We start from the raw sequence: 24,179 nt of genomic DNA on the forward strand, positions 1-24,179 counted from the left end.
AAAAGAAGAAGCCTTCTTATGGATCAACAAATGGTTGAAGAACAGAGAACAAAGATTAGGTATGATGATGATGATTACTACTACTTACCCACCTCTCCCTATAGATCAAGACGAAGAACAAAAGATTAAAATACAGCAACAAACAAACACACAACAAGTTTAAAACACAAACACCAATTAAAAATACATAATCAGTTAAAAGAGCATAATATCAGTTAAAAAACATATATATTAAAATCAATTAATAACTTAAAAACTGATATATAAAAACTATCTGGATAGGCCTGCCAGAGGAAATTGGCCTTAAATGCACTGATCTCTTAAGTCAGACAGAATATCTTATCTGTCCAATCTCTTCCAGCAAATTATTTCACAATTTGGGGCCCCTAGCCGTGTCCTGTCTACTGGAGTAAATATCCCTCAGAGAACCTGAGTATACATGACAGATTATATGGGAGAAGGCAGTCCTATAGGTAACATGGATGCAAATCATGTGGGGCTTTAAAGGTAACAAACAACACTTTGTACTTTGTTTGGAAACTAATTGGCAGCCAGAAGAGTGATTTCAATGGAGATATACAGTGTTACCTCGGGATACGAAATACCCAGGTTACGAAATTTTCGGGATACGAAAAAATCCCATAGGGAATTATTGTTCCGGGTTACGAATGTTTTTTCGGGTTACGAAAAAACTTTTGGTGCTTTTTTCGGCTTTTTCGCACGGAATCGCGGCTTTTCCCCATTAGCGCCTATGGCAATTCGGCTTACGAAGGCTTTTCGGGTTACGAAAGCGGCCGCGGAACGAATTACTTTCGTAACCCGAGGCACCACTGTAATATGATCACTCCTAGATGCAGCAGTAACCAACTTAGCTGCTACATTTTGCACTAACTGAAGTTTCTGAACTTGGTACAGAGGTAGCCCAGGGCACTGCAGACATCCAACCTTGGGGTTACTAGTATGTGCACCACCAACAACTTTAAGTCCTTCAGCTCTAGGAAGGGTACAACTGGCAATTTTGTGGAAACTGGTAATAAGCACTCCTGGCTGTCATATCTATCTGGGCTGCCATTTGAAGTGATGGATCCAGGGACATGCCCAAGTTGTGTTCACAGTCTTTCAGAAGGACTGTAACCCCATCCAGGACTGGTTGGCACACCTCCAACCATAGGTTAGGATGTTTAACATTAAGCATCTTTGTCTTGTCTGGATTCAGTTTTCAGTTTCTTTTTCCTCATCCAACCCATTAGCTCCCCCAGGTATTAATTCAGAAAAGACTCACTATCTTTAGCTGACGTTATTCTTGAAAACATGGAGAAGTGCACTTGGATATTATTGGCATACTGATAGTACCTTACCCCATGCCTCTGGATGATCTCTCCCAGTGGTTTCTTGTAAATATTAAACAGCATTGGAAACAAAATGGCACCTTGTGGTATGCCATATAACAGCTTCTTTTTTGAGAAGCAGCTATCCCCAGGCTATAGAGTAAATCTAAAGGAGAACACTAAACCAACCATTGTGCCAAAATACAACATAAAGAACATCCCAGTAGAATTTAAAGATAATGTAAGAAAACAGATTTGCACTATTAAGCCTAATTGACCAGGAGCCAGAAGAACTCTGGATTGAAGTCAGGGACATTGTCAGGGAGAAATGCAAAAAAATACAATCTGCAGCCAAAAAGAAAGAGAAGCTGCAGTAAATTACAGATGAAACTCTTCAAGCAGTTAAGGACAAATAAGAAGTAAAAGTAAAAGATGACAAAAATAGAGTCAGAATCCTGAGTGCAACTGTTCAGTGATTTGTGTGCAAGGAAAATACATAATTATAAATGTAAAAAATAGAAATAGAAATAGAAAATAAAAAAACAAAGGAAAATTTGAACATAGGAGACAATCACATAGGGGGAAATCAAAAATTCAAAAGCCATTTTTCTGGCAAAGTTGTGTGGCTGCTGTGCAAATTTTCAGATGATGTTGCGATCAGAGAGGACTTATCCTGGAAAGAACCAAGAATGCTCCAGCAACTAATCATTCACGGGACTTCCCCATGAATAGTTTGTTGCTGAAGCATTTCTGGTTCTTCCTGGGATAAGTCCTCTCAGATCATGATGCGTGTGAAAATCTTTGCCGCAGTCACATGACTTTGCCGGGAGTATGCTTTTTACTCCTGGCTCTCCCCCCACCCCACCCCATGTGATAGTCTCCTAAGAGTAGGCATGTTCTATGACCAGCAGGGGAACACATTTCATGACCAAGTAGACATAAAAAGATGTTGGAATCAATACACAGTATGACTAAATAAAAGAGACGACAGATTCATTCAAGGAAGAACCAATTTGAAGATGAACCTACAATTTTAGAAAGTGAAATGGAAGCTGTACTCCGATCACTTGGAAGAAACAAATCACCCGGAACAGATGCCATACCAATACGATTGCTACAGAATCTAGTGTAGTGCTAACAAAAATCTTTCAACAAATATGGAAAACAAAAGAACGATCCACAGATTGTAAATACTTAATATACAATCCAATTCCCAAGAAAGGGGATACCAAGGCTTGCAGTAGCAACAGGATCATTGCATTAATTTCCCATGCAAGCAAAAAGATGCTCAAAATTCTGCAACAAAGGTCCAAAACACTCTGCAGAAACTGCTTTAACTGCCCTAGCTCAGTGCTAGGGAATCCTGGGAATTGTAGTTTATTGTGGTACCAGGACTCTCTGAAAAAGAAGGCGAAATGTTTTACAAAACTACAGTTCCTAGAATTCCCCAGCATTGAGCCAGGTCAGTTAAAGCGATCTCAAACTGGATTATTTCTGCAGTGTATTTTGGACCAAAGAGAGCCATATATGGAGTGAGAAGAGCCCAATGTCCAAGCTAGGTTCAGGAAACAAATAAGCACTAGGGATCATATTGCAAACATATGGTGGATAATGGAGCACACGAAAGAATTTCGGAAGAAAACCAGCCCATAGATTATAGTAAAACCTTTGATTGTGTAGAAACTATGGATCACTCTTAAAGAAACGGGTGTGGCATGATATTTGATTATCTTCATGTGTAACCTGTACTTCAGACAAGAGGCTACTGTCAGGACATAATATAGAGAAATTGAGTAGCTTCCAGTTGGCACGGTGGGCAGGCAAACCTGCATTTCATCACTCTAAGGGGCAAAACAAACAGGCAAGAAAAAGTGACTTGAAGCTGTGTTTTCTGAAGCCACACTGAGACCCCGAAAACTGCACCACCTGCTCCCAAGGTGGCTGCACTGCTCATGCTATGACCACATGGCGCGACTTCAAGCTGCACAGCTGAGTACTTTTATTTTTTTACTGTTCTTCCATCATCCCTGCGAACATTCACAGGAGCACTCTGGTGACTGCCATCCCATTGCATGGCCGTCCCTGTGAACCTGCACACTTTTGGATTTGCATCACTTCACCAGGACAGGACATCGGAGCAGAGGTGTGCTTATGCAGATGCTAGCAAGGTACAATCATACCCCCTTCACCCCACTTTACCCCATGTCCTGTCTTTGTCTGGTTTGTAAAGGTTGTATTTATCTCCATGAGAGGTGTCACAGTTTCTCTTTTGAGCCACCCTCACCGCTTGGTTATAGCAGCTCCATCCCTTTTTAATGAGCTCCTGCCATGGGGTATTTACATGCACAATTACGGTTAGGGTTTGGAAAGAGTGCCCCTTTAGAGCCACCATGGTGTTGATGCATTATACGTACATGCGAAGGTGTGCACTTTTTGGGAAGAAGCAGAAAGATCCATCCGGAGTAAAAAGAACCCTGTTTCCACCGCCACACACACACAAAGCCTTATTTTCCCAGGATGAATAAAATATTTAAGAAAAGGGGTTAAAATATTTATTTTCTCCCCCTCTCCCATTATTTTTTAAAAAAATATGACAGGTAAACTTTTGTATAAGACTATGCTTTTTACATCTAATAAGCGCCACTATTTCTCCTCATCCTCTGTCTAGCTGAATTTCTTTTAGCACCAGCATTGGGATGATGGTGAAAGAGTTCTAGCATGTTTTGGTGCTGGATTACCACAGTGCATTTTCAGTAAACATTGCAATAAAAACTTGAGCTGGGAAAGAATCGGATTATTGGCTAACCAATCCTAATGTAGTTGTGTGTACCTGCCTACAATATACAAGATAAATGGTAGTTGTCTCCAGAACCCCTTACTGAGTATGCATGCAGAAAGAAAAGAGGAAAGCAGATCAGCCTGCCTCACAAGCTATGCCCAGTATGTTAAAGAAAAGCAAAGGCCTTATACATTTGGCCATCAAAATGAAAATCTTAAGAAAAGTGGAGGCTGCTGAAAGAAAATTTTGCATTGTGGTAAAAGTCTTCAAGTAGTCTCTAGAAAATTAAACACATTTTTGTTTACTTATGCAAAGCTTACCTGGCCTGGTTGCTTTATTTATTCATTTGTTTATTTTAAAAACGATACTGTTAGTTTGTCATAAAAACTTTGTTAAAACATGTTGAACTGCTCCTCTTTGTTGTGATGCAGGAACCTAGCCCTATTATTTCAGTGTTATTTCCGTCTCTGGTACCAAATTTTCTGTTAAAGAAGTAATGTCCAGGAAGACATCTACTTTGTAAACTGGGACATACTTGTACAATATCAGACCATGATAATTCCCTGTTCTGGTTCCTGTTTCTCCATCCTTACATGAATGAGTGCTTTAGATCTGCTTGACACTGAGAAGCTCTACAGGAAACAAAATTATTTTCTTTGTTTTTACTAGAGTTGATGGTTTATTCTGTTCTTACTGCTTTGCACTTCATTTTCCTAAACTTGCAAAACTTAAGTGATTCCTTACAGTTCAGGCATTCCTTACAAGTTAGAATGTTATAGACCCATTTGTAAGAATTTTTTTTAAGTACATGTAATTTGTTTTGTACTTTTAAAACATCACTACATGACTAATTCACTACATCACTAATTATTGTTGTTGTGGGCCTTCAAGTACTTTCTGATTTTTGGAGACCCTAAGGTGAACCTATCATGGGATTTTCTGGGGCTGAGAGTGTGTGACACACTCAAGGTCACCCTGAGGGTTTCCATGGCTAAACAGGGAATCTAACCCTGGTTTCCAGCATTGTTGTCCAAATCACTATATCATGCTGTTTAAAGAGACCTAATATGTATTTCTTTTTTGCTTTTTTTCTGGGGGGAAATAGTTTTTCCCCATGGCTTTAAAATTTCTGAAAATTTGGATGTCTAGATGTGCTGGTCAAAAAAACTAATGCAATTCTAGGCTCCATCAACAAGAGTATAGTGTCCAACACAAGGTAAGTAATAGTACCATTCTATTCTGCTGTAATCACCTGGAATACTGTGTCCGGTTCTGAGTATCAAAGTTCATGAAGGATATTGTAAAACTGGAACATGTCCAGAGTAGGACAACCAACCGGGTAAAGTTTTATCTTCACAGCATGTTTCCAGACAGTGAAAAAAATATATTTCTTCTTGGTGCTATATCTGTATTATCTCTACCCATGTACTAGTAATGTTACCCTCATTAAATGTGACAGATGTCGCAGCCAGATCGCCCTCACATCCAGTGGCCCTCTCAAGGGCAGGACACCACAAAAAAAACCACTCTGAAGGTGCAGTTATATGCATCCAAGCACAAACATACAGTATCTGAGTGTCACATACTTGTTGTATTCTCACAGTCTGAGTCATGGCAGGCCTTTTTGCACAAGGAACAGTGATTTTGCATATTGGTTTGTTATAATAGTGTAACCCATCTTTTTAAATGCTGGCAATTAATATACTGTATTTTCCCAACTTTTACTAAAAAGACTTTTGAAATTGCAACTGCTTCAAACATGAAATGTCACTATACTATTTGGGATGCTGAGGCTGTATATGTGCTCACTCTGCTCGCCACTCTTTCTCCTGCTACCATCATAGGACAAAAATGGGTACTGTTCTCCCTTTTCTTGTGCATGCAAGTCTGGCGTTCCTTGCTCTGTCATGCCTTCCAGCAGTGAATATCCTCCATGGTCCACCAGTATCAAACTATCATGTTGTCCATTTCCCAGCAACAAGAGCTCTTGTTACAAAGTTATTGATTGGTTTTCATGCAGACAGATGGGCTTGTCAAGCTCCTTTTCCCCCTCCCCGTGGAATCCACCTCTGTATGGGCTGATTGTTGCCTCTCGAGGGGATAGGATTGCATAGGGAGACCACCCTCTGCGCAACATCCTTCACACAGGCCACCGACTGTAATAAATAGAGCTGGGCTGAGCAATAATAAAAGCAATTGAGTGGGTTACCTGTGCAGGCATTAGATTTATAACTCCTCATATTTGAAGTGATTGTTTTATTGAGTTCTCAGTATGGTTAGGATGCTATTTATTTATTTATTTATTTATTTATGGAATTTTATAGTATTGCCTTGCATCTTTTCACCTCCCCAGATGGGACTCAAGGAATGCCTGTGAAAAGAAGTGGCATCCTTTCAAAATGGGCCCTTTAAGGAGGTCTCTTCATGCACATTGACCACTCTCTCCTCTCCCCATCGTGCTACTTGTAATGGTGGAACTAGTTATGATGCCAGAAGCAAGAACTGTGTGATCTTTAAAGAAACATATAAATTGTGTGCACAGGAGATGATGCCTTGCAGCTTAAAGAAATATCCTGTTTGCTTTATTGTTGTTTTTAAAAAACCAAAGCAAAGCTAAAGAGAAGAAATGTATATACATGGGGAAAAGTGAAAGTTGTTGAATGAAAGGGTATTGCTGCAGATGAATCTGTGCTATATGAACATCTATATGATAAAGTTGATAAGCTTTCCCTCTCCCCAAATTAACAGATACATTAAAAATGGTGGAATGCAAATATCCCAGTCATTTTTGTACTCACTTGGGAAAGTGCAAGTCTGCAATCACCACAATGACATTAGCTAAAACAACATTCCACAACAGGTCCTGGAACACAAGCAGCAAGAACTAACTTTTGGTGGACAGAAAAGTCTGGTACCTCAAAAGAATCATCATGGAGGATTATTATATGTTAACTGCTTTATATGCTTTGATTATGCACTTGTTCATGCTGGTCCTGAACCTACTGGCAATCAGGTGAGCTTCAACTGCACTGTTTTACATACACAGACTTTTTTGCTATCTGCACACTATCCATCATTTTTAAACATCCATCATGCCCCCTCCACTCCACTCTTCGTTTCTTTTCTTTTTCTAAATTATGGCCCGAAACAGACGGGCCAAAGCGCCATGCTGCTGCCAATATTAGGGTTCCAGATCACGCAGCATGCGCATGCTCCAGAACCCTAACACGTATGGACAGCACTGTCCATATGTGGTGCACATGCATGATGCAAGTGCAGTGCCGCGTCCGCACCACCAAGTGCTGCACTTGCATCTTGGACACATCACAGTGAGCCAGTGGTGCACTGATGACGTCGTCCCCGCATGCCAAAAAGAACCCAGTTTTTCTGGGTTCTTTTTTATTCGAAGGGACACCACACAATTTAATTGCTGCAGCGTCCCTCCAGAGGGAACCAGGTCACATCCAGTCTGGCCTTTTTCACAGGTATGTACTGGGGCTAAGTCTCCAAAAGCATCTCTTCTCCCATAAAAAGATCACTCTGGGTGTCTTTTACCAGTTCTATGCTGTCCTTCTAACGATATTAGGTGTTCTAAAGATGGTTGTTGTTGTTGTTGTTGTTAACTGCCCTTGAGTCAGTCTCAGCTCATGGAGAATCCATGGATGAGACTATCCATCTGTCTACCACTGCTCTATTCAAGTCCTACAGTCTCAGGCCCATGGCCTCTCTGACTGAGTCCAGCCATTTGCCATGTGGTTTCCCTCTCTTTCTGCTGCCCTCTTACCTTTCCTAGCATCACTGTCTTTTATAATGAATCATGCCTTCTTATGATGTGGCCAAAGTACAATAGCCTAGTTTTGTCATCCTAGCTTCCAGGGAGAGTTCAGGTTTGATTCTACTCTAGAATCCATTTATTTTTCTTCTTGGCTGTCCATGGTATTCTCAGCACTTTTTTCCAGCACCACATCTCAAATGAGTTTATTTCCTTTCTGTCAGCTTTCTTCGCTTTCCAGCTCTTATATCCATACATAGTGATGGGAATATGATGGCTTGAATGATCCCTACTTTAGTGTTCAAAGTTATAGCTTTACACAAATAAATGGCATTATAACACAGGAAGGAACCGTATTAGTGGCAGGCTTGGTATGCAGAAGTCCCTGGGTCATCCCCAGCATCACTGGGTATGGTTAGGAACAATCTGCTCCCAATCTAAACCAACAGTACTGAACTAGATGGTCCAAGGGTCTTGACCCTGTGTTAGGCAGCTTCCTATGTTCCCCTTTTACTTTCAGTTTCTTCCTAAACGGAAATAGCTAGATGTCAAAAGTCAATATAATTATCATATATACCTGACTATAAGTTGACCTTATGTATAAATCGAGTACAGGTTTTGGGGTTAAATTTATGGATTTTGATATGACCCGTGGATAAGTCAAGGATAAAACTTAGGGACATGTAACAAAGGATTTAAAGGATGATGCAAAGGAAAATGATGCCAAAGAACTTAGAAAATTCCGGCAGGGATAATTGTTTGTGCTCATCCTATGGATGGATGAGAGAGGAGGGGATCCATGCTTCTTTTGGTGCTTCCAGGATGGACTAAGCTCTTGCCTTTTATCATTCAGAGAAAGGGGGTGGTTCTTTTTTAATATATATAAGAGTTAAAGTACAGTACTTATATCAATCCGTGGATAAGTCAACCCAGATTTTTTGGGTCAATTTTTTTGACTAAAATTTCTAGGCTTATACATGAGTATATACAGTATCTACAGAGAAGCTGACTTGAATACTTTGGGAACAGAAGTAAGAAATAAAAAGGGAAGACCAGTGACATCACTAGAATTGGTGTCATGCTGTGTGGGTGGACAAACTGCCTTGCCTCCCCCCTGCCACCGGCCAGCCAGACTGCTTCCCCCAGCCTTCAGAGTTCCACATGGCTGTTACCACATGGGACTCTGAAGGCTCTCCCAGCTGCCACCCCCGCCCCCAGCCTTCAGAGTCCCAGAGGACTCAGAAGGCAGCCACATCCCCCCCCCCAACAGCCTTCTGATTTTGGTGCAGTGACAGCCTCCTCAGGCATACCACCCCACTGGGTGACATCCCCCTGAACCCCCCCCCCTAGTGATGCCACTGGGTAAGACATGTGAGGGTTAGGTTTTTTGTTGGAATTATTATTGTTGATTATAATTGTATTGTTTATTGGTAGTGATGACTGTATTTCATCTGGTTGTAATCCTGCCTCGATCCACAGGGAGTGGCGGGAAATATAAATAATTTTTAAATAATTCTTATTATTATAAATGAATTTTGTGTTTAGACTTGAGTCCCACCTCCAAGATCCCTCCAAGATCAAAATAAATAAATAAATAAATAAATAAAAATTAAAAATCCAAAATACTTCTGGTATCAAAATTTCGAATAAGGGAGACTCAACATGTATAGGGCACTAAACAATCAGCTACTACTTGTATTTCACATTTTTATTCACCTGGGTTGGTTCCTGATGTTAAGGAGGAGTAGAAATTCTGCAGGAGGGTTGCCAGACATCTACCCTGCAACAACTATCTCAACCCAGTATACCTAGGTCTGGAACTCAGAGTCAGAATCCAGGGTTCCACAACTAAGCCTCACCATCAATGACCACTCAGAGAGTGGCAGGTGAGGGGCAGAAATAAACAGGCCTGGAACTTGTAAATGGATTAGCATAGGGCCCGAACAGACAGACCAAAATGAAGCTGCTTTGGTCACTTTGGAGATATATTATTTAAATGATGCATATGTCCTGAGAGGCCAGAAGTCACGCTAAAGCTGTGTTTCAGTCCTTAGGACTGGAGCATGGCATTGGACGCATGCATCATTTAAACAGCTTACTTCAAAAATGGCTTGAAGCAGCTTTATTTTGGCCTGTCTGTTCAGGCCCATAGACATGTAAAGGCACATTGGAGTTGACATTGTTTGCCACAGTATCTTCTCCACCCCTTTATACTTACTTTGAAAAACATTTTAGGTTCAGGCAGCTGGAAATATACCTAAGTTACAGATAGTAACTTTGTCATTTTTATTTTGAAATTAATACCGTTTTTATATTTTTTGGTGGGTTTTTCGGGCTATGTGGCCATGTTCTAGAAGAGTTTATTCCTGATGTTTCGCCAGCATCTGTGGCTGACTTTTTCAGAAAATGCATTCTCTGATTATGCCAGCCAGAGATGCTGGCAAAACGTTAGGAATAAACTCTTCTAGAACATGGCCACATAGCCGAAAAACCCACAAAAAACTATGGATGCTGGCCTTGAAAGTCTTCGACTTCACAATACTGTTTTTGTTTTTTTGTTTGTTTTTTTCTGTAACAGATAGCACTTATTCCCAGGTATGCATCAATAGCATTTGGGCCATAGAAGCAACTCTCCAATTTACTCCTGAGGTCATGATGTCTCTATGATTTAAGAAAGCTTTAAAAACTAATATGTTGTGAGCCGCTTTGATTGTCTTCTAACAGAAAAGCGGGATATAAATAAAAGTTTTATTTATTATTTATTTAAACTGTTTATGTTTGGAGATATTCAGCATACTGGAGAGCTCCTTTGAAACAAAACCCAAACTGAAACTCAAACACCAAAAAGTAGTGATTCACAGCCCACATCGTGTGAACCACCAACTACTAGTGTTGCCATTCATTTTCTCCAGACCATAAATGGAATCTTCACACTGGGTTTTCTCTTACCACATACTCAGAGCTTTATTTCTTGGGTGCCTTCTGGCTCTTACCATCTAGGTTTCCTGTGTCTAGTCTTAATAGTAAAGCATGATGAAACTAAGCACACATGAAATGAAGTACAATCACCCCTCCATTTTCGCAGGGGATCTAGTCTGGAACCCACCCACTCCTGTGAAAATGGAAATTCACATATATTCAAGCCCCACTGGCTTGAATGGCAGCGTGTGCACGCCATTTTAGCCTTCCCTGCTTGCCAGTCCACAAAGGACCGAGACCATAGACTCGAAGTCTGCGAAAATGGAAGGACGACTGTAAATGTTTATGTCTGGTCTGGATGGGTAAGCTGCCTTTCTTCAATATTACCTGAGTAGATGGAACCTAAGACTATAGCCCTCAGGTTTTCGAACTCAGGACCTATGTTTTATCCCAATCTATTCACTTTACATTTCCTTCACACTACTCACACATTCTCTCTCTCTCTCTCTCTCTCTCTCCCCTCATCTGTGTCTGTTTGTCTCTCTATATAGATATATGTGTATTCCATTCTTTCTAGAAACAAAACCCAGACATTTAAAATTTTAAAAGTAATGGAAAATTGTGGCTTTAGTATGACCTGCACCCTGGTGGCACAGTGGCTAAATGCCTGTATTGCAGCCACTCACTCAAAACCACAAGGTTGCGAGTTCAAGACCAGCAAAAGGGCTCAAGCTTGACTCAGGCTTGCATCCTTCTGAACCCGCTAAAATGAGTACCCAGATTGTTGGGGGCAAATTAGCTTGCAGTTGTAAAACCGCTTAGACACTACTTAGGTGGTATGAAGCAGTATATAAATGAAGCTTGTTTTGTTTAAATTTGTCCACAATCCAGTTTTAGATGCTGACCCACTAGTTGAAGGTAAGATACGTACTATATATATGGTCACTTGAAATTTAGCATACTAATTCCATCACAAGTTGATTGATTATTGTATTGACTATAAGTCCCTCCACCAAACCGGAAATGCTGCTTCTGCTGTTGATTTGATATTTTCTATTCATCATTCAAATTCTGTTCCTTTTTTCTTTTTTGTAGAGTTTTCTTCACTGACTTCCCTTTCAGCTTTTGAACTCTCACTCTTCCAGGAAGGACGAGCTTCACATCTGGTGAGAACACGCGAGAGGGTGGGGGGGGGCGTTCTGTGGGGTCCGTTAGACACAATGAATGGTGCGTGCCGCTGCACCACTGTGCCCAAGCTCCATTATAATGGTGGCACTTAGTCTGGAAACCCTTCCCAAAATCATGGCTACGTCCCTGGTGGCTCCCCTTGGACTAAGGAACTCTCTTCCCAGGTAAGGGCCTGAAGAGACAGGCCAAAATAAAGCTGTTTCTGGTCACTTTGGAGGTATGCTGTATAAATGACGCATGCATCTTAAGAGGCCCAAAACAGTCCAAAGAGGTCCAAAATCCTTAGAACTGGAGCCGGGATTTAGTGTGGCTTCCGGCCTCTTAGGATGCATGCTTCATTTAAACAGCATACCTCCAAAGTGACCAGAAACCAGAAACAAAGTGACCAGAAACAGCTTTATTTTGGCCTGTCTGTTTGGCCCTTAATTTAGAATGGCAGCCTCCGTACTTTCTTTTTGCAGACATGTAAAAAAAATTCTATTCTGACAGGCATAGAAAGAGCAATATCCAGTCCATCTTACACAGTGCATTGGATATTGCTAATCACTGTGCTGATGCATGCATGTGTCTGTTCTAATGTATGTTTTAAATTTGTTTTAATTTTATCTGATTGTTGAATTGGTGTTTCTTTAACTTTTGTGTTTTGTGGATTTTTAGCAATGTTTTTTAATTGTCATAAACCACTTTGAGTTCAATCTGTGAAAAAGGCAGGGTAAAAATAATAATAATAATAATAATTATTATTATTATTATTACATTAGGAGGAACTTCCTGACAGTAAGGGCTGTTCGACAGTGGAATGCACTCCCTCAGAGGGTGATAGAGTCTCCTTCCTTGGAAGGGATGCTTTGATTTGGATTTCCTGCATGGCAGGGGGTTGGACTGGATGGCCCTAGTGGTCTCTTCCAACTCTACGATTCTATGATTCTATGATTCTATCATTATTATTATTATTATTATTATTATTGTTATTATTATTCAGTGCCTAGTGATTCCAGTTTCCTCAATTTTTTTTTACATTTATTACTATTGTAATGGTTAAGGTAAGAATGCTCTTCCTTTAAAGTACAGTATTAAGAGGTCAGAAAGTATATTGAGAGAATTTTTCCCCAGTTATTTTCCAGTTTTATTCCATTTTGTACATGAATATAGTCTTGTTAAGAAATTGTTCAACCAGGGTTTTAAAGTAGATAAAGTATGTTTGGCCTCTGAACATTACATGTTTCTGTTAAAGTGTATAACTGTAGTAAAACATAAGAATCTAAGAAGGATTCTCTTAAGGTGATTTTATTCGCTATCTTCTGTGTGTCTTTAGTCTTGCCTATGAACACAACACTTTTTAAAATACTCTCTTTCTTATCCTGAATTCTTATATCCAGGTAATGAAGAGATCAGCCTACTATGCACTGAGGACAAGCCCCCTGCTGGGTAAAGCATAGTAAAGCATCTGAGATCCTTAAAAATATTTGATACCTTCTGAATGTTGTGGTTATTTAACCCCCTGCATGTAGAAAGCACTGCCAAAATATAGTCCATGTGTATTTTAAGAATATGAATCAGTGCTTGGTGGGAGAAATGGCAAGACAATCCAGACCAAACTTTTTTTTTCTTGCCTCCTTTTTTTATCCTTGATCCTCTCATCTAACCACATTGTATTCAAGTGTGTTCCAACTCTGGCATATATCCATTTAATAATTTCTGCCACATTGTTATTTCTCACACAGGACCCAACTCCAGGATGCCTCCATATAGTCACTTCTGGCATATAGTCTTAAAGACGGAAAAGCTACAGTCTTTTTACAGCCTAATCCAATGTATGTTTACTCAGCCATCAGTCCTATTCAGTTTAGTGGAACTAACAGCATAATTCTGCACATGCCAACTCTGAAATGTCATGTTAAGCTCAATGGGAAATACATCCATATAAGTAGGCATAGGATTGCATCCTTCGTCCCAAGTAAATATGATTATCATAGGATTAGGCAAATTTACCTGGAAGTAAGCCCCATTCATATGATTATCATCATTATTATTATCATTATCATTTGTATGCTGCCTTTCTCCCAAGAAGGACCCAAAGTGGCTCACAGATTTTTTTTTTAAAAAAATTAATTCAATAACATTCAAAACAATTAAAAACATCTATAAACAATAAGGAACCACATAAAAATATGCAAAGGTTAAAAGCATTTAAACCTGCTTACTATTGCTTTACTTGACTCCCATTGCATGGCAGAAGGTCTACATCACCGACTTGTTCAGTTCTTGCTGTTACGTGGCATATGTTACTTCCATTTTTTCACTGACAGATATACAAGTGTAAAAAGTCCAAAGCACTTACAAAAATTACACTAAATTACTTCTTTTTAAAAAAAGAGACCAGAATGTAGAAGAACCCTTTTCCCAACAAAATTGTAATGTACTGTTCAGAGCATTTCCCCCGGACACAACCTAGTGGGTCATATTTTTATTTCATGTTTTCCAGTTGTGATCTCTCCTGCCGCCTTTGCCAGAATTTTTTCACTTTCTAGTAAACGGTGGCTGGATATTGGCACAAAGTACATGAAGAAGAACATGAAGAGGAAGCCTGTGGTGTTCTGCTTTGTGTGTGTGTGTGTGTGTTGGGGGGGCATGTGTAAGAAAAGAAAGCCTGCAGAAAAGGGAGGGCTACAGAAAAAGAGGATTCTGTGTGTATGCATTTATTTTTAATCTCACTCACTCCCTTTCCACGGGTGGCTTGGTAAGAAATGGGATTTGCCAAAGTCCTTTCTCTCCAAAGCTCAAAAAGGCTTGAGGAGAAATAAAATCACGGACAGAATTTTTCATTTTGGCAAGATTTTTAGTGCAATGATATAATGTAAATATCGAGAATCAACACAAGTATAATAAATGTCCTCTTCCAATTTAAATGTAATGAAGGAGGGTTAGCTCTTTAGTTTAAATGTAATGTTGTACTACTTTCCTGCTAACTTCTTTTTTCTGTTAACTGTCTGGCATAAGACGGCTCCCACAGTTACCCACAGTTTCTCAAAGTACCAGTGCCTTCCTCTGAACTAGTTATGAATATTTTATGGTGCTCATTTCAGATGTAACAGTGATCCTAAGAGCCTGTTTAAGCCATCAACATATAATCTGCAGGAACAGAAAAGAAAAAAAATATGCCTCATGAATTTACATATATCCTTATGTACAAATTACTTACTCCTGTTCTAACCAGATAGCACAACCAAAGCCAACTCAGATATCCCAGCCTGGCTATTACTACAATCCGCCATCACCTTTATGTGATTTAGGATTTATGGACCTCCCCCTCACTAGATATGTCATCTTTCACTCAAAATGATTTTTGAATCAGATTACATCATCCATGGGTCAAAAAAAAATTACGTTTTAAAAATACTGATATAATGCAACATAAAACCAATAGTTAAACCTGCAACCAAGAAAAGCCACAGAAACAACAGCATCTGTTCAGACACCAAAAGGTAATATAAATCTAGGCAAAAGCATTTATGGCAGTTAAAGCTCAGTGAACTAGATGTCACATGAGCTGCCCAACAGAGTGTTTGTGAGTTAAAACTTGATAGCCCAAGTAAAGTCATCATCCACCTAAAGTCCAGTATCACAACACCTAGACAAATACACTGCTGATGACCTAAATATCTAAGCATATTTATGTTGCAGAAGATAACCAAACCATAGACTTTATAGCTGGACATATTGCTATCTAAATCAGGGGAAAGAAACATATCTCTTTTATTTCTCAGTTATCAAGGCATTCTCTGAAGATGCCTGCCACAGATGCTGGCGAAACGTCAGAAAGAAACTCTGCTAGAACATGGCCACATCGCCCAAAAAACCCACAAAAAACTATCAAACGTCCGTATCTAAACTTCACATTTTATGGTTTCCCACTATAGTACATCATGGGACACTAGGAACATCCAGAGCTCCCTTGCCAATGATCCAGTAGTTTGAATTCATACAATTACTAGCAGCTTAATTTATATTGATGCTTTCCTTGGCTAATACAGAATCTCGATCACCCATAGGCTATTTTCTCCTCTGCCTCAAAGCCTCCCACCTGCTCTACACAGCAAACTGAAGTCTCTGGCAACTGCGCCTGCTCAGTTTACTGAATCATGAAGGCCAGCACTCTTCTGTATGCTGATATTAATGAATCCATGTGCTAATATTAAAAAACAAACAAAAAATGCGGGAGGGAACACTGATGTTAACTAAAAATGTCCAAAACAACATAATTTCATCTTCTCGCCATTTCCAAACCTTTACTAGAAGTTGGATTAAAGAATTAGGAATTATGAAAACTACCCAACGGCTCTGTGATTTTTAGTTGCTCCTAATAAAAGTGTTATATTACTACTATGTGGATTTTTGTTTAATACAAGCTCTGTCATCAAAATAGTATCTATGATTCGTTACAGACTGCCAAAATAAAGCTGCTTGGGGTCTCTTTGGAGGTATGCTGTTTAAATGATGCATGCATCCTAAGAATCCTGAAGCTGCACCAAAGCTGCCCTCCAGCGCTTAGGAATGGAGTGTGGCTTTGGCGCGACCTCCGGACTCTTAGGACCCATGCATCATTTAAATAGCATACCTCCAAAGAGACCCCAAGCAGCTTTATTTTGGCAGTATGTAACAGGCCTATGTGAGTAACTCTGGCCGCAATGCAGTAGTTACTTACTTGGGAGTAAATCCCACTGAATTTAGCAAGGTTTACTTATGAATAGAGATTTATAAGACTTCACTATAAGACACTAAATACCCTAAAGGCACCAGATCCTGTCCGATCTATGAAGTTAAGAAGGTCAGTCCTGGTTATTACTTGGATAAGGCACTGCCAATGAATACTAAATGCTGTACACTATATTTCAGAGAAAGGAACAAGCAAAACCACCTCTGAGTATTCCTTGCCTAAGAAATCCCAATGAAATTCATGCGATCGCCATAAGTCGACAGGCAACTTGAAGGCACATAGACACACACAAAGACACTTTGCCAATTGTTGGACAATGTAATGAAAAACATTATCTAAAGCCAATAGCCATTCCCAGTACTGCACTTATATAAGATTAGGAAATAACACATCTGCAATCTATCACACCTAGTAAACAGCAAACCTTGCCATGTGTTCAGACTTTTCTAGCTACATCTGTACTGCAATCTAAAGAGTAATCAGTTGGCCCTTGAATTCTCCTGTATGCTGCACAGGTAGCAAACACTGGGGGTCTTTTTCCCCTCATGTGCTGACATAATAAGCAGCACAATGCAGCATTATGGGGAATACTATGAAAAAACAATGTTAACAATAATTATTATTTATTATTATTAACTTTTATTTATAAAGCGCTGTAAATTTACACAGCGCTGTACATACAATCTTTTAGTTAGACGGTTCCCTGCCCTCAGGCTTACAATCTAAGAAAACAACAGTCAGTTTCAGTACAGTCAGCCCTTCTTATACATGTATTTTTTATCCATGGATTAAAGCATCCACGGTTTGAAAATGTTCAAAAAAAGTATAAATTTCAAATATCAAACCTTGATTTTCCATTTTTTAAAAGGGACACCATTTTGCTGTGTCATTATATTTAATGAGACTTGAGCATCCACGGATTTTGTTATCCAAGGGGGATCTTGGAACCAAACCCCAGCATATAACAAGGCTCCACTGTATATGTTTGTCTACCAATTGGTTAATGGTTAACAATGCATTATTATTATTATTATTATTATTATTATTATTAATATAGTGCTGTAGATTTGCACAGCACTGTACATAAAAACAATAACTATAAAAGAGTAAACCTGCCTATGGCGTACAATCTATTATATTAGAACTGTCACCTTTAGAAACTGTTAACTCTGCTTAGCCTTTGTGATGTTCCTTACAGTACTTTGTATCATTAATAAACTTAACAAAATAATTCTGTTTTAAAAAGTTGCTTGGCATAAGTTTTCATAGGCCCCATACAGACAGGCCAAAATAAAGCTGCTTCGAGTCACTTTGGAGGTATGCTATGTCAATGATACATGCGTCCCAAGAATCCAGATGCTGCACCAAAGCTGCGCTATAGTCTTTAGGACTGGATCGTGGCTTTGGTATGGCTTCCAAACTCTTAGGACTCATGAATCATTGGCCTGTTACAGACTGCCAAAATAAAGCTGCTTCGGGTCTCTTTGGAGGTATGCTGTTTAAATGATGCATGCATCCTAAGAATCCGGAAGCTGCACCAAAGCTGCACTCCAGTGCTTAGGAATGGAGTGTGGCTTTGGCGCGACCTCCGGACTCTTAGGACCCATGCATCATTTAAACAGCATACCTCCAAAGAGACCCCAAGCAGCTTTATTTTGGCAGTATGTAACAGGCCATTGAAACAGCATACCTCCAAAGTGACTCAAAGCAGCTTTATTTTGGCCTGTCTGTATGGGGCCATAGATTCTCTGTGGACAACTGTGATACATGTGGTAACTGGCTGAAAAACAAGTAACAGAAAGAGGAGGACCATAGTTACAATAAAAAAAAAAAAAGCTATCTCCAGCCTTGGATTTGGAGGTATGATTCAAGTGAGTACCATCCATTTCCAACAAAGGTCACTCAGGTAGGTGGCACAGACTGACAGGGTCCAAGAACAAGTTTGGTAACCATGCCATGCAGGATTGTTAAAGTATCCAAAAAATGATCTTGTCTGCTACTGTGATTTTTCCCAATGATCTGATATACAAAAAGCATCAGGTAAAGCGCTTCGTGGTATGGAGGACAACGTTTTTCTGTGCTAACTACTGCAAATGAAACTGCTGTTAAAAGCGCAGCCACAAAAGTTGGTAAACCTACTCACATCAGAGCCAGCCCAAGAGCAATCAACAGCATGCGGGAACACACAACACACACACACACACACAGTTAAATTAAGAGCACAGCACCCACATTCTGTTGCCACTTGAGGCAGAAAATCTGACAAGAACCTCCCTCTCCTTGGCAGTAAAAAAATGACAAGAATAACTTAAATCACCATCAATATGCCCAAATGAGCTGCCTGGATCTGCTACCTCTCTCTCTCTCCCCAATGGCAGGGCAAACTCTCCTTTCATGCATCATCATCCAGCCTTTAGAAATTGCTGACAAATTCCAAACCAACATAGTCGCTGAGGGAAGGCATACAGGGGAGTGCCAAGTATTTTAAATAAAGGCCTGTTACAGACTGCCAAAATAAAGCTGCTTCAGGTCTCTTTGGAGGTATGCTGTTTAAATGATGCATGCATCCTAAGAATCCGGAAGCTGCACCAAAGCTGCACTTCAGTGCTTAGGAATGGAGTGTGGCTTTGGTGCGACCTCCAGACTCTTAGGACCCATGCATCGTTTAAATAGCATACCTCCAAAGAGACCCGAAGCAGCTTTATTTTGGCAGTCTGTAACAGACCAAAGGGACTCAGTACAATCGTATGAAATGAAGAAAGCACAACTGAGATAAATTCAACTGAACCAAAAGCAACACAAAATTAGCTAGCTGTGATAGGAGGACAGGACTTGTAGTTGTCAGGAAAGTTCTATCCATTTCTAATACCGAGGGCACTATACTTCTCCGTCATTGTGCTGCTTCAAGTCTGTAGGACTGGAATTCACTCAAGAACATCTAAATACCGTGTTACATGTATACACTGTGCTACAATTTGTCTTCTCATGCATTTAACATCCATAACCTTATTTCCTCACTGACTGTTCCATGGACATATTTTTGCTGTTTGCTTATAGGAAACTGTTTTAAACTGCCTCCCCATCTAGTATCTTTAAATACCTTTTCACAGCCACTTGCCCCATTACATGCTCATGTCATGAGAGTACTTCCCCAAGTCTATTTTACAACTACAGTTATGTTATCAGAATACCTGAATATCTTCCTCGCTATATATAATCCGTCCCATAGAGAGGAGTAAAAAAGGCAGAGAAAGAAAAAGGCATGTACAAAGCAAAATAAAGTAAATTACCAGGTATTTTTCAGCATTGATATGAAATAAATTTATAATATATAGGCAAACAGTAATGTAATGGGGGGATCAGGGGGGCATTACTGGTGCGTGTGAGTATAAGCAATAGGCCAATTTAGTTGTATAACAAAATGCTTGTAATTGTACCACAGTGTGCCCCAGACATTTCTTTTCCTTAAAACATACAGTTTAAAACATACAGATTAAGACACTAATCACTGACACAAACAACGAAGTTGTAGTTTAAAGACCAGCGCCTTTTGTTCTTCAACGTGAAAAGAGAACCAAAGTTCTCAGTGATTCTGCACAAAATGCCACACTGTTTCTAGTTTCAAGATACTTTATATGAATTCAGATACACAATATTAACATCTGCAAACCGAATCTGTGCGATGATCTAAAATAAATTTGCAAACCATGTGGGCAAAAGGAAAATCGGAATGAGAGAATTGTTTTTGTTTATTCTCAGATGCATGGATTTTAAACTTAACCTTTATTCTCTCTCTCTCTCTCTCTCTCTCTCTCTCTGTCTCTGTTCTTCCCAGTGTTTCTTCACAGACGCGAACGGATGAAAATTGCAATCAAAAGAACAAGTAACAGAATTTCCTTCATTCCTCTTCCCATATTTTTCAACGGTGTAGACAGAAGAATCCCTCAAGATTTTCTATCATTAGTCATGTCATGGCCTTAAACTGGTTCATTTCTTACATACCTCAGATTCTAGGAAGCAGTGCCTGGAATGAACTAGTCAATGAAAAGAAGGCACAAAGATGTGGAGACTCTGGCATTTTCAAATCTGCTCCACGGTAGCTATTAATTATTAGAAGAACTGTCCTCTTACTCAAAGCAGAAAGTTCATATATGTTTTCAGAATGTACTTCGTATATAATATTTATACTGTTTCCTGGGAACATTTGGCCAAAAGGTTCGATCAGATTTAACAACAAAAATGGTGGTCATGCAAATATATTTCACTTATTTGCAAGATCAGATTGAGTTAAAGGCAAACGAAACAAAGTTTCTGAGCCAAATTAATAAGCACCTGATTTTCAGTTGTAACTATTTGAGGAATGTACTCATTATAGTTTTTGTGGTTTTTTCAGGCTATGTGGCCATGTTTTAGAAGAGTTGGCCACATAGCCCAAAAAACCCCCACAAAAAACTATGGATGCCGGCTATGAAAGCCTTCGACTTCACATTGTACTCATTATATCTTCACATGCCTGGTGTCTGCTACAACTACCCTTGGAAGATTCTTAAACTGCTATCTATGCAACACTGAAAGGTAAACTAACAGCTGCCTAGAAGTAAACTCAGAACTCTTGATGCAACAACCAAGGGTGAAATATTATGGCCCTGATCAGAAAACCAATCATAGCAGAAGACTACATAAATGCTGTGCCCATGGATAAATATTATGGAAACATGGGATTTTTGCGGGAATCAGAATGGTTAAGGAACTGGGTTCTGCGTGTTGCAGTAGACATGGTTTTTAACATACGCACACGGCTTTCACACTCCCCATGCGGCGGACTGTATGCCTCTTCTCTAATGGAAGCCCCCCAGCTAGGATGGGTACTTGATGATGCCTTGGTTTGCCAGGCTTTCTGCGCCAGCCAAGGAAACTTTGCTGCACTCAGGAGGAACCCCCTGCTCCTCCTCAAATCCTGAATAAAACCAACTGGTGCACTTTTGCGGCAGTGTCTTTTTCCATCCCCTGAGTGTCCTTCCAGAGCTACCTTCAAAGATCTTCTAATGTCAAACTGTTATTATTTCAGTAGCTAGCTGAGACAGTAGAATTTGGGCGTTGTTGTTGCTTTTTAGGAGGATGTATAATTAGCTAATCAGTATTATGTTAGTCTCTTCATAACTTAATAACCATTTTAATACAGATGGCACACATAGGGATAATTTCCTGGGATAGGCTAGCAATGCATTACAGAGAGAGACTGAGGGGGGGGGGGATGTGTCTTTTTTTAAGCCAAGGTACATTCTCCTAGTTAATTTTACCTGCTGTTTTGAAATGATTTGGGATAATTCCACATCCATTTGAAAAATATTAAAAGCCATTGCTAGAAGACGCCAGTTAGAAAAATTAGAACTAATTGTCAGCATATTCAAAATAAAAATCTTCTACTGCAACCCCATGAATCAAAACAAAGCATTGTTTCTATGCCTTGTAATGCAAATTGCTCCTTTTCACACACAAAAAAGGCTAAAATTTGTATGTATTGCATGATTAACTATTTAGCCAAGCAGCTGTAGAGATAGATGCTATAGACTGTTATGTCCATCTGGATACAAGTGTCTCTATGGGGCCACATTCTATATTACTTTTTTCTACATGGAGATTCATAATCTTTAATACTCGCAGCAGCTGCCCTGTTCTGCAATTTAGATCGGAAAACACATGTGTGCCTCAGTTGGTGTATTCCAAAATAGACCCATGCAGACAGTTATCTATAACACGAGCTTTTTACTTGAATTCTTGGATAAACATGCAGCCCCAAAACTATGTTAGGTAGCCATGAAAATGGATAGATTTTAAAATCTGCACCAACATGTTTGTGTTGGTGATTGGCGACAAGTGAATGTTTGTGTGCTGACATTACTGCCACATAGCAAACTAATTGTGCATCGCCCTAAAGAACAATTGCCGCCCTAAAGAACAATTGCCGTATCACCTCACAGGACCTTTTTCTACATCCGCACAAAGAAAAGTGGACAGTGGCATATTTCACTTTCAACATGCCATTTGTGTTTCCGTGTTTGTTCCGCCTTTTGTGGGTATGGAAACTAACCCTCCCAGTGCTGTGTTTCACACTCCTATCAGTGTGATTCTGATACAGTTGTCTCAGCACAGGCACAGTTTATAACTGCAATTTATGTGTGTGAGAGAAAAGGAGAGGGGTAGTAGGAGTGAGAAGTCTATCTAGAAATCATGGGGGACATTCATAGAATCGTAGAGTTGGAAGAGACCCTAAGGGCCATCCAGTCCAAACCCCTGCCATGCAGGAACTCTCAATCAAAGCATCCCTAACAGATGGCCATCCAGCCTCTGCTTAAAGACCTCTAAGGAAGGAGACTCCACTACACTCTGAGGGAGTTTGTTCCACTGTCGAACAGCCCTCTCTGTCAGGAAGTTCCTCCTAATGTTGAGGTGGAATCTCTTTTCCTGTAGCTTGCATCCATTGTTCCGGGTCCTAGTCTCTGGAGTAGCAGAAAACAAGTTTGCTCCCTCCTTAATGTGACATCCCTTCAAGTATTTAAAGAGGGCTATCATATCACCTCTTAACCTTCTCTTCTCCAGCCTAAACATCCCCAGCTCCCTGAGTCTTTCCTCACAGGGCATGGTTTCCAGACCCTTCACCATTTTAGTCACCCTGTTCAATTTTCGACGGCTACTGTATGTATAACACTGCCATTCCACGCCAAACATTTTCACATTTGGACTTGATAATAAATAAATAAATAAATAAATAAATAAATAAAAGCTTTACTTTTTTTTACCCCACCCCTCTGTCAAAAGACAACTTATACACATTTAGATCTCATATCCCCCCAAAACTTGGAAAGAAACGAAAGGCAGCACAAGGCATGAGGGAACATGAAATAGAAAGTGCTATCAGAAAATCTAGCTGGTGAGAAAAATATAAAAAGCACAGCAGGTGTGTGTTTGTGCATACAAAAACACAAAGAGCGAAAGAGACACACTTCTTTGTAAAGAGATTATCTCTTTCAGGTTTATTTTTTCTGTTTCATATTTATTTATTTATTCATTTATTTTAATTGGGTTCAGTCAGGTGCCTCTCTCTCTCTCTCTCTCTCTCTCTCTCTCTTCCTTCAGGAAGAAGCTCCATTGCTCTGAGGGCAAAGAAGGGCCCTCAGAGAGCAACGAAGGGGGCGAGGGAACCCTTCTTTGTTTTTAAGGCGAACAACAACCAATTGGTGTTGGAAGGGCTCAGCAATGTGGGGCCGCCGGGAAAGAGTGAGCCTTTCGGCTTTGCTGTGGTTTAGTTGCCAAGAAGGTTTTCATTTCCAGAGGGGCCAATAATGTTAATAATGTGAATTCCTCAACTCCTCAGCCACTTTCCGGCCACCTCAGGAACCGAATTGGTTTGGGGTTTTTTGGCGGGAGGGGAGGCGAGCGACGCTTTCCCTCTTAGGCTGCATCCACATAAACCTG

General features: G+C 39.9%; 1 protein-coding gene across 6 annotated transcripts in view; it reads right to left on the reverse strand.

Annotated features, from left to right (window-relative positions):
* Positions 1-24,179, reverse strand: part of LOC149318974 (paired box protein Pax-2) — a 162,682-nt gene that overhangs the window by 132,879 nt on the left and 5,624 nt on the right. The gene's annotated exons all lie outside the window — the stretch shown is intronic.

Source organism: Sceloporus occidentalis, unplaced genomic scaffold (genome assembly GCF_023333645.1).
Source record: "Sceloporus occidentalis isolate IW3139 unplaced genomic scaffold, rSceOcc1.0.p SCAF_2, whole genome shotgun sequence".
NCBI lineage: Eukaryota > Metazoa > Chordata > Lepidosauria > Squamata > Phrynosomatidae > Sceloporus > Sceloporus occidentalis.